This window comes from Pyxicephalus adspersus, chromosome 2 (genome assembly GCF_032062135.1).
Source record: "Pyxicephalus adspersus chromosome 2, UCB_Pads_2.0, whole genome shotgun sequence".
NCBI classification, from domain to species: Eukaryota; Metazoa; Chordata; class Amphibia; order Anura; family Pyxicephalidae; genus Pyxicephalus; species Pyxicephalus adspersus.
The window spans coordinates 124,499,983-124,512,373 of NC_092859.1; positions in this window are offsets into that span (position 1 = coordinate 124,499,983).

The window sequence follows — 12,391 nt, forward strand, 5'->3', positions numbered from 1 at the left end:
AGTGTGCAGTTTTGAACCTTTTAAATTTAATCTAATTTTTCAGTCTGCACACTCGAAGACAGCATTTTAAGATGCAGATCTCTCCAGGAAAAATGTGGCCATGGATATCCCATTGCTACACCGCATACATACCTGCACACTCTTACCTCGTAGGCAAGGCTGTCATTTCTTGACATTAATATTGTACATGTTCAGGGCAAACATACTCCATGTACAGACTGTAGTGTAGTGGCCCTCTGAGTCTTAGGGGCCCATTTATACTAAATGGGGGTCAGTTGAGTGCTGGGGTCCTCTCTCACTGACCCCTACTAAAATAATGGGACCACCTTGAGATGTAAAATCTAAACAACACCCCGTTGTCGCCTGAACACCCCACAAGGGTTGATGGGCCAGTAATCCTAGTGACTACAGCACTCTTTGCTGCAAAGTGCTGCCAGATCCTGGGGTCACCCCTCCAGAGGGCGGACAAGTGAAAGTAGGTTTCTGTGTGGAAAAAGCTGGCGGCTCAGTCGTGGTAATGAAATGCACCTCATGCAAGGCCGTGTCAGTATTCTGATGAAAGGTCCAGGCTGGTGTCAAACAAGGTGGTATCGGTAACTGGGAAGAAGGTCAGAGCAGGTGGCAGGCAAGGCAGTGTTGGTAATCAGGCAAAAGTTCAGGGCAGGGGGCAGTAATCAGGCAGCAGGTCAGGGCAAGGTACAGGCTAGGCTTATGGCAGAGAGAGTCCCAAACACTAAAATAGCCTCTGCTCATTTAAGAAACTCTTTCTCCCTTGGCTGTGTCAGCGTGTGCATGACTGCTCTTCAAACTCAATTTTCAAATTTAGGTATCCCACATATGCTGCACTTGGACTGCGGATTTGGACTGCTTTTATGCTTAGACTGCATGGTTCCTAAACATGGCTAAGGTAACCAATTATAGTGTGTTTCTCCAAAAATAATCATTTAAACCTAAAAAAATCCTAATCCATACTAAAAATTCCATATGAATTTATCCACCAATCTGACCGGATTCAATCCAATTTGGACTTTTTATGTAACTTTTAAAGTAAACCATTAACTCTTAAAAACTGAAACCTTAATAAAAAATCTTAGACTACACATCATATTTACTGACCCCAACACTAACCTAGCATAAGCCCAATAATTATCTGAAGTTTACACCAAGTACTTTTCCTGCATATTAACCTCACCCTGTAATGGGAGTATCTACACCAAATCCTCACATCTCAATGTGACACATCCTTTAATGCCATAGTAAAGGCAATGGTCCATTTCTAACAGCATAAACATTTTAACCTGATCTCAAGAGTATTTCCAAAAGTTCAGTAAAGTCCTTAAAGTTTTTCCTTCATAGCTTGACACACTCTCAGAAAGCATGGGCTGTGTTGTGAAATGTTCTCTTCGGTTCCTAAGAGCTGGAAATACATTTATTAAACCTCTAAAGAATATACCTTTTTACTTTCAAGTTACATCTGTCATTAGGTTCTTATTTTTTCATTTCTCCCTGACACAGAAAATAAAAGTTGCCAAGAGCAACAGGATGTCCAGTAATGCCGTACTTTCCAGTCTCTGACAGTTGGAGGAATGAATGGCAACACCCTGGGTGAAGTCATTGACTGTTCATTGCATAGCTGTGGCACAGAAATGAGAGGTCCTGATTGCCACACATACTGTTTATGGAAAATGAGTAGCAGATTCATCAAGTCCATCCAATTAGGTGTGTGTAACAAACTATATATTATAGAAGGGTTTTTTTTGCAGCTTTATAGCTGTTCCAGACCTTTTTATATTACATGTCTTTATGACTTTATATATGAGCAACTTTTCCAACCAAATACGTTTCCTACACCTTTCACAGTTGTTAAAGTTTAAATTTAAAAACAAAAATTATAAATATTTCTGGGACCTCTGCATCATTCAATATCTGTCAAGGCTCATAGACTTAATTAGGTAGAACTATACTTATTAAAAATTAATACTGGAAGCAGGTCCTTTTTTTGCAGAAAAAAAATGTTGTCACTTCTGCAATAAAACATATTTACTTGTCTGCCTACAATTTTTTTTTAATAAACTTACCTCTCTATGCTCCAGCATTGGCATCTTCACCCAGTACTCTTCTGAGTTTGGGATCTGTAGCCATTGTCACTGGTTAGGCTGGGAACGACATAGCTCCTAAGCATGCACACGGGAGTTCATTCCTACAGGCAGGTATGCCAAGATCATACACTAAGCTGCACATGCACATCTCAGAAGTCTTCTTTACTTTTTAAGTATAGTTCAGCTTTAAAGAGTGGAAGCTGGAGGGAGGCTTCTGGCATGGCTACTTGGCATCAGTCTGGCACCTATCAGCATACTATTCGGCTTCTTGCATAGCTATATGGCACTGTTTTTTTTATTACCACACTATTTAGCTTCTGGCATGGCTATATGGCACTGGTCTAGCACCTATCAGCATACTGTTTGGCTTCTGGCATGACTATATGGCACTGGTTTAGCACAGATCAGCATAATATTAAACCATAAGTGTGAATAAGAGAATTGTCACATTTCTGGACTTCTAAAAAAACTGTCTAAAGCCATAACTTTAGCCGTTTTATGTATGTATGTATTATGAAATGAGTTTGATCAAAAAATATGGCTAACACATTTTTCTGCAGCCACTTTGCTAGGTTGTTGCAGTTTTAGAGAGAGATCATTTTTAGTTATTGACCCTGCACAGGACACCAGCTGAGCATAGTGATGCTTTTGGCTTTGTGACAGAGGCCCCTAATGACTCTTCCCTAATATTAGGTGTGTATATTGCTCCTGGGTGGTCTCTACAGTCATGAAAATAATCATCATATAAAAAATAATATTTTCTTTTTTATTCTTTAGATAGAACTTTAAATATTAGAATTTAATAATGCATTGAATCTCTAGAGCAATGGTTTGCAAATAACCCTAATCATTTCTTAGCATGAGCTCTTTTGTATTCTGATTAGTATGTGCCGCATAATTTTTGAGGCCCCTTTTGGAGGGTTTGCTTTCTTTTATTGATTCAGCCATAACATTTTTTCTTTTGCTCTTAATATTTGTGTTCTTTTGTATTTGACCTTGAACAAGACAATATGAACTATTGCAAAATGAAATATGACATCACTATCTACTAAAAGTTTATACAAAGATGTCAGTTAGATTTTATGCTATGATACCCAAATTGTACTATACATAATATTGGTGTTGGGTTCTATCAAAACAGACTGGCCTTGAGTTTAATCCGAATTGTGATGTAAATTATTCTAAAAAAATATTAGCTCTAAAATTCTTTCTTTATTCATGTATTAATTTTCTACCCTAAAAATCCAGACATTTGGTAATTTAGCTGAATTTAGTAGTGTCACAATGACCATAAACACCCAGGGGTTATGCACACTTGCTGTGTAGCCTCGTACCTGTGAAGTGGAGCGGGTAAACCAAAACACATGTTTTCTAAAGTTGAGGAGGAGTCATTGGGGCGATTGGAGGCATTTATTAAACACCCACCAACCACCCATCACAAAGTTTCACAGGTGGATTTCTTGTGATTGACCAAATTGTATATGCTCACTGTGTAATCACCATGTTATGCAGCAGTATGAACAAGTCTGTAGTTTTATCATGTTATGTCCAGTCTAGGAGCCACACTTACATGGACCCCCTGCATCAAGGAATTTGACCATTAGATGACTACTGTTCTGTAAATATTACTAGGGAGGCAGTGTCAATTTTGTTAGGTCTTCACAGCTTCTAAAAACATAATATAAAAAAATAACAGATTCAGCAATGGCCTAAGTGTAACTGGAAAAGGAAAAAGAGGCACTTTGTACAGTAGGGAGAAAGACAAACTCATGAAAACTCCTATCCTGCTTCAACACCGACATGAGTGTTTTCACAGCAATTCATACTAATTTATTTTTATCTAAGATTAATATCTGGTTAGGTGTTGGATTATAATTTGCTAAATAATAGCAGTCTAAATGTGGTTGTGCAGATACAGCATGCTAGAAATTTTAAAAAAGGAAATCCTTACACCTGGTTGTCTTTATTGATTATAAAATATTCATTTAAGTTAATGTATCACAATACGTATGGTTTGCCATCTGTCCTTGGTTAACCAGAACTCTTCCACTTCTCAGCCTCGGTCAGAGTAGAACTGGCTAATATGAGTGTGATTTCATTTTGGATGCAGACAGGTAGAGTAAATGGATCTTCCAAAAAGAGTTGGTATAAACTGTTCTGATTTAGAATATTTTAAATATTGTCAGGTTTTAAGATTTTGATGACATATAACAACCAAGTCAGTTAATCAGTTACCCATCATTCATACCTACTGACCACCTAGATCAGGACTGTCCAGCTCTAGTCCTCAAGGGCCACATACAGACCAGGTATTCTTATAAAGCCATATTCTCACTCTTTGTATACCACGCCTTACTAAATGTGTTTGTAGATCCTGGCCTTTAAAGACTGTAGTCTGAACAGCCCTAACCTTGATGGTCTTAAGAATATATGTGTACAGTCCCTGTAAAATAAACTATCATGAACAATGAAGTGTCAAGATGTTCACCTACAATTTGTCTGTGCTATAACTTAATATTATGTTTTTTAATACCTATATTGAATAACCTATAAGATTAAAGCCCAACTTGTTGTTTTAACCTATAAGATTAAAGCCCAACCCTTTTTGTTAGCACAATGCACAGTAACACAATACTAACTGATATGCTCTATAATGCAGGTGTTTTTGCCTTAGCTCCTTGGGGTGCAATTTCACAAAAATGGCAATGCAAAAAAACTTTATAAATTATGTTCTGCTGCAGGCAAAAACTTTATTTTCCCCTAAACAGATTTTTATTATGCTTCATCATTGGATTTTTTTAAAGATATATTTGTAGTCATTTAAGTTACAGTAACACTGTAAGTATTTAAACCAAAATTAACATTTCTTTCATTAGGTTTAAAAGGGAGATTTTTGCTTTAGTGGACCAATATTTGCAATGGAGCATAGAAATCAGCGGGGAGTGATGTATTCTGAAATAATACCACATTAATAGGGTATGTTGTTGTTAGGAACTGACACCACATTATCCCCTTTTGCCTAAATCATTAATCGTTTAGTGGTTAGTGTGTGTTCTTTCCTGACAGTAAACTTCCCATTTTCCATTCTCTTCTAATTTTACCTTGGAAGACTGCTGAAAATTAGTGTACCATGGACTCCTGTATAAAGAAACATCCTACTTCAGAAATGCTGGGAAAAAGTTGTTTTAAAAAATATACAATATGAAATCAATTGATTTAAGAATATAGTAAAAGGAACAATCTGTGTAAATATTCTCTTTAAATGATGCAGCATTTATGTTATAAATAACCTCTGATAGATGTAAACTTACAGTCTTGGGAAGTTTGAAACTTTATACAAGTCTGACTTTTTGTATTAATGTCACTGTTGCTGGGTAATTGACAGTGGGAAATAAGTGAATTAGGGATTATTTTGGAAAGTGTGTTTTTTATAAAAGTAAATGAAAATTCTTTCTGTCTCAGGTTGCACCATGCACTTATTGCTGTTTGTGTTTTTTTTTGTTTTAACATGCCTACCCTGCTCATGCACTGCTCAATACTGGGGTTATATTGAAAATGTCCCAGTTTTTCAACTTTGCTAAATACATTTAGGGGCCATAGGTCTAAAAAAGAAGTAGTCACCTTGAAAATTAGAGAGACATAGAAGTGCTTTCCCTGAAGTATCCAAAGGGCTGCACAATAGCAGCATGTTTTAAAGCAAAACTAAAATTCTAGTTTTAAGATTACATGATCAGGCAGTAGCCTACAGCTACATGGAGTCTACAGTCAATACTGATAAAGCCAAGAGGTAGTGGGGCGAGCACGCGTGGGCACACCATGCCCTCATTCGGAATCGGCATTTATATAACACTGATGCACATGCGCTCACCATGAATACTACAGTTCCCCTTCTTCTTTTTTTACTACTACACCCCTGCATATAGCCCACTGACCTCTCTCTTACCTGCCTGGTCACTTTTTCTCCCCCATCAACCAGGACTTTACTGGTTTACATTTAAAAGACAATCAGTTAAAAAGTTAACAGCATCACACAAGTACAGAATTACCAAGCGCAGTTGGTCTGAACATACAAAGAAGAAAATATGCATTTGAATTATTAGATATACAATCACAAGAGGTAGATATTATGGGGGAGTGTTTAAAAACTCCTGCTGGTAGAACCATGTGGCAGTGAAATTTTCCCCCATGCCCTTCATGTCAGCAGTAAGGTCTTCCATTGGCATGATATAATTTACTGTTACAAACCACATTCCAATAGTCGGGGGAGATGCCTGTTTCCAAAGGACCGGGAAACAGGCCCCCGCCCCATTTACCAGGTGAGCAAGCACTGATTTCCGGTATATTTTCAGGGGCATATTGTTGTCGTATAGGAGAAAAAAAGCTGGGTCATCCGGTGACCAGATAGTCACTTAACCTGAAATCTACCGTACCCCCCTCCAAAAATCCTGCAGGGCCGGGCCAAAGCCAAAACAGATGAAACAGTGATCCAGTTACCTGGTGTTTGGTCATTTTTTAATTGTTTTACGTATTTTATATATTGTCCTGCCCATGTAGGCTCTTATTCTTTTTGCTACTTTTAAATAGATCAGTGTTGCTTTTAGATCTTACATATTATCTTTGAAGTAATATAAACCAGAGATCACAAAATGAAGTATGAAAAGAGAACCAAGGTATAAAAAATGTATATTATTTTAATGATTAAATAACTATATCACCCTCTCCACTTGCTGCATAAATTCCGTTCGGAATTCTTAAAATTTATTTGGAACAGTGACCCCCCCCAGTGTTAACAACTTTTTTCTCTGACTTCTAAAAGATAGAGGGGGCATAGCTTTCCCGGACCCAATATTGTATCACTGGGTAGTTCATCTAACCCGCTTGGTGGACTGGTGAAGACACCCAGCTTGAAGGGCTGGGTCAGACTGTAGGACACAATGTCCCCTGTAATGTTAGGTGTTGCAGCATGGTTCCCACCTGAGAACATTGCCAACCCCACGTCGCCATCCTCTGATAGATAAGGTGAGGCGCTTAAAGTGGTGATGAAGTATTTCCATGAAGTAATCCCAAAGGGATTGTTACATTCCCTTCCCCCATTTCTCCTATTATGGGGCACCCCAAGTTTGGATTGGGAATAGCATTTTCCGAGCTACCCATTTTTCGCAACTCTCCACCTAGCTTAGCATTTAGCAACTTCAAATAGATCACTCCCTTCCTTGCCTAGATGCATACAGAAAGATACAATACTAACATTTTATCTCGTCCCTACCGTCAGCAGAGGACTTTAATTGTCCCCTCACCCCAATAGAAAGCCTGTGTGTCACTGGAGAGGTGTGCTCTCCCATATGTATAAATTACAACTGACTGCACGTGACTTCCCTGTGCCCAATTTCCTAGCCAAATGGGAGAGGGACCTTAACATTAAGTTTATGGAAGACCAAATAGACCTCATGCTATACTATGGGCATAAGGCTTCTATTGGTAACCAGTACCAAGAGACCAACTATAAATTACTTACTAGGTGGTACAGAACCCCTGATCGGCTGGTAAAAATTTATCCGCACACAAGCTCGGTGTGCTGGAGTTGTGGTCATCACACAAGTACCTTTTTAAACATACTTTGGAACTGCCCTGTTCTGGCCCTGTTTTGGGCGGGTGTTGCAGAAATTGTACAAAGATTGACAGGAGTGTCAATCCATGACAAACCGTAGCTTGCCTTGCTCCATATGTTGGCAATATCGAGGAAACGCTATAAAAATTTTCTTCTGCGCCATCTATTAAACGCAGCCAAAGCATGCATTCCCCCACTGTGGAGGCAAACTGTTCCGTCAACTGTTCAACAATGAGTAACCAGGGTGAATGATATACAATGATACAATATGATCTGAGTGCAGACCAGTATGTACCTCGTTTTACTAGGATGACTTTAAGACTTCTGCGGATTATTTACGGCTGCTCCGCCCTCCTGCATAGGACCTTAGTGCTTGATGGGCTTTCCACTCGTCCCCCCCTTCCCTCTCCTCCCTTATGTGTCCTCCCAACCTCACACCTTTTCTTCCTACTGCCGTCCAACTCTTACTATTATCTCAAATTTTTTCTTCCTTTTCGTTCCTATCTTCTTCTCCTTTCTTTCTTTTAATATTATCATTTAAATTCGGTGACCAACGAGACCTCAACAAGGTCATTTCGTTTTGATCTCAGTTTGACTATTAAATAAACTATTTACTTTGCCAAAAAGTAGCATGCTGTAAATTGTATTTATTTACTTTTTCTTTTCTTGTACATTGCTACAGTATTGTTTACCATATTTTTTGTTTGATTTTGTGATACCTTCTACCTCTGATGGATTAAGTACTGTAAATGACTGTTTTGTTGGTTGCTAATAATAATAATAAAAACAAAATTACTATATCATACAAAAACAAATAATACACACTTTTGCAAACTTTAGGTATGTCTTTAATGGGAAAAAGACTGTAAGATAAAATAAAAGGCGGTTGCAATAGCTCGTATTGCATAGGGAATTTCCCCTAAAGTCATTCCTGCAGCTTGCTTTGGCAAAACACTGTAATATATATAAATCTCTGTGGCCTAATATATATAGAATAAAATGTTTTACTATTTTCTGGACAAACATTTGAAAAAATACAACATAACACTGGCAGTATTTACTGCCCAACAACATTTTAGCACATATTGTGAACATATGTGCTGTAGATTGAATGTCTGATTCAAGGAAACACTATAATAAGATATTTTTTTTTATTGTTGCTTAATCCATGTAAGGTAGAAAATTTTAATTTATGTTAAAAGAACATTTTAGCAAAAAAAGTGGTCATTTCCAGCCAACATTAGCAGAACTGTATTGTATGTGTTGAGGCCTGCACTTTTTGAGAAACAAATCTTTGGCTGACCTTCAGTGCTCTAAATACTTGAACCAGACGGAGGACAAACAGGAAACTATTACTGGATTTTCGAAATCTGTTACTTCCAATTTCACTCGTTAAATTGTCCCTAGGTAATGAAAAGATCTTTAATATGACCCTGCCTAACTATGCTGCCCACATGTACAGTAATTGTCATCATCAACCCGCGCTACAAGGAGTGGGGTGATGTGAGGTGATGAGTGTTGGTGACAACTAATGCTGCCAGTTTGCAAATGCCTGTTAGGAACCTTATAGCTCTGTGTGCAAAAGGTGACACATACTGTAGTAGTGGAAACTGAAGTAACAGACTACTGCAATACATTGTTGATGTATGAAGGATGACAATGATGAGTGAATATGGTAAGCATTGTTATTTGTGGTGAAGGCTCTATGTCCATGTCCACGTCCAATTGTATGTTATTTCTAAATGACTACCTTAAGCAATTCCGATTGATTCAAACTGATAAAATCAATGAGTTAATTTTTAAAGTTAACATTGGGGTCTAAATTATGGAAATCTCTAAAATGTAAGTTTTTCATTATTTACCTAAATATGGACTGTACCACAGAGAGTACTTTAAATATAAAGTTGCAATAGTCTACCACAATGTGGCCTTAAAGTTAAACCTAAAATTTCACTGTACATTTTAGATGTCCACAATTTTTTTTAAATATATGCCTGTTAAAAAAGCCACCTCATTCTTCGAAGCATACACAGTTTAGCCCTGTATTACTTCCAAGGGAGGAGGAAGGGACAGTCAACAAAACAAAGGTGTAAATATTAATTGGCGGAAGTTACATATACCAAAACAAAAACTGGCTCTAAAAACTTAGGTTTATCACCCAAATCTCCTGAAGGTTCCATAATTTTGCTTTCATCATCGATGGGAAAAATCTTGGTACCTTAGTATATAATTTTCCTCACTTCAGCTAATGTTGTAAATTTCTTGGTTATAATTCTTTCCTTGATGTGACATCAGCTAGTCACAGTGGCTCACAGCTATGGCTATTCTTCGTAAACTATGGCTTCTACTTGTTTGTTTCAAAAAAGTTCTCTAAAATAACAATCCTTTACTAGATTTTTTGTGTCAATCACTCATGACATACTGAATATATATTTTCTTTTTATTTAATCACTTTAGAATTTATTTCATTTTCCTTAGTAGTGGTTACTGATATATACGGTATAACAACAAAATACTTAATGTCTTAGTGTGGATATTGGGTGGTGCATTATCCAGCTCCAGCAATACAGCACAGAGATCATGTTTCTCCAGTTTACCCTTAGGATAACATACAATGTTTTCCCATACTTGCTATAGCAGTGAAAAATAATCTGCTCCGAAAAGAAATACCTCCACTTTTTTTTTCTTGACTCGTTTCCCAGCACATGACCCCATGATCCAGATATAATCAGCAGCAATCAGGGTCATCTTATCACCGATACATTTTTCTGTAATAGCACTAAATTAGCTGATAAAGAGAAGTCAGAGGAAAGGAGCTGACATTTCCTTTCGCTGTTGTTGCTGTAAGATTGGTTCTCATCGATATGCTTTTATAGATTTACAAGGCCTCCCTATGGCACCATGTCCTTCATGTACTAAAACATCTAGGCAATCATAGAGATCAAGGATACATTGGTGTGGACGAAGTATGACACTATAAAATAGTTTTCCAACTTTTGGTCCTGAATTTATACAATATAAATAGATAGATAGATGAATATTCAATGAATGCATTAATCTTTTTAGTTTACAGGGGATTTAAATAAATTATAATAATGATAAAAAAGAATTCTAATGCATTACTATGTATGAAGACATAAAAGGTACATATAAGGGGATTTAGGGCGCATTTGTAAATTCTAATTGGCAACTACACATATTGGATAACATAGTGATTACGTGGTTAACATTTCTGTCCTCAGGGTCTGGCTCTAGTTGCACATCTAGCACAGGATACAATCTGAATAGAGTGTCTTTGTGTCTGTATGGTTTTCTTTCACACAAATTAAAAAATATTATATAGTGGCTTTCGGTTGTGAACACATTCAGTAAATAAGGTCTCATGTCTAATGCGGCAGGCCTTCGATGTATCAGTGTGCCTGCATTGTAAGTGATGAAGTTTGCAATAGACAAAATGCATGAATGGCAGAGAGAAATTGGTTTGGGGAACTGGTTTTCCATCATAGAGGAAAACAAGAACAAGATAGGTACTGCTGTCCTGCATGCCCCCTAAATGCCCCTAAATGGGTGGAGGGAGAGAATCACCCAAATATTTCCAGCTAGATAGTAAAGGTACAATTTTTTTTTTTATCAAAAAAGGATACATTCTTCAATGTCCCCAGCAATGTTCCACATCACTCTGCATAATAGAAACATCCACAGTTCTGCTGTACTTTCAGTGCTCCAACAGTGAGAGCTGCAGCTCCCATTCAGTGATACATTTGTACTCCCCATTTTCTCTTTAGCTAATCACCAGCCATTCAAAGAATACAAACACAAATTACTAAATGAAGGCTATGTCTCTAATGGCCAGGGCATTGGAAATACAGGGAAGCTGTACTGTTGGCTGTCACCAAGCTCTGGAGATTTCTACCAATTGACAGGAACAGGAACATTGCTGGGAACTTTGGAGAAGGTAACTCTTTATGGAAAAACTATTTTTAGCATTTTTTATAACTATCAAAATATATAAAAACATCCTGGAGCATTTTTTATATTTAACATGCATTCATATAACAGCATTCTGTTTATCTGGGCCATTTTGCAGAATACAGGAAGACCTTTAAAATAATATTGAAAGGTTTTTCCCAATTTCAGGATTACATAGTGAGCATATGTACTTAGATGAATTCCCCTATACCATAGAGATGCAAATCTGTCATCGTGCACGAGATTAGGTATTCAGTATAAACCATAAATGTCCTGACCTGCAGACCACGTTTCTGACCGCATGAATGAGAACAGATTGTGTGCCCTTTATTCACAGAAGATTAGCAGTACTTGAGAATTCGGCCTCAGTAACCATAGTTACATTACCGAGGATGAACCCTACAATGTGTTCTCACAACAAATTACAAGGATGTAGCGCCCTTGATTTATAGTCATTGCAAACAACATGAAAGAAGATCTAGTTTTGTCTGGAAATTTACGATTCCAAACAAATATGTTTATGTGACCCCTTGCTAAACAGATATAACTACGGTCATTGCACATTGCTGCACTCTACAAATCCTGTTTACTAAACATTTGCTCATTTACAATGGGTAGTAAGCAATGCTATTTTTTCTAAATGTGTAGGACCATGGGTAAATATTCAAGATTTAGAAGGGTTGAGATGAAACAACAAAGCCCAAGTGTTTTGGCT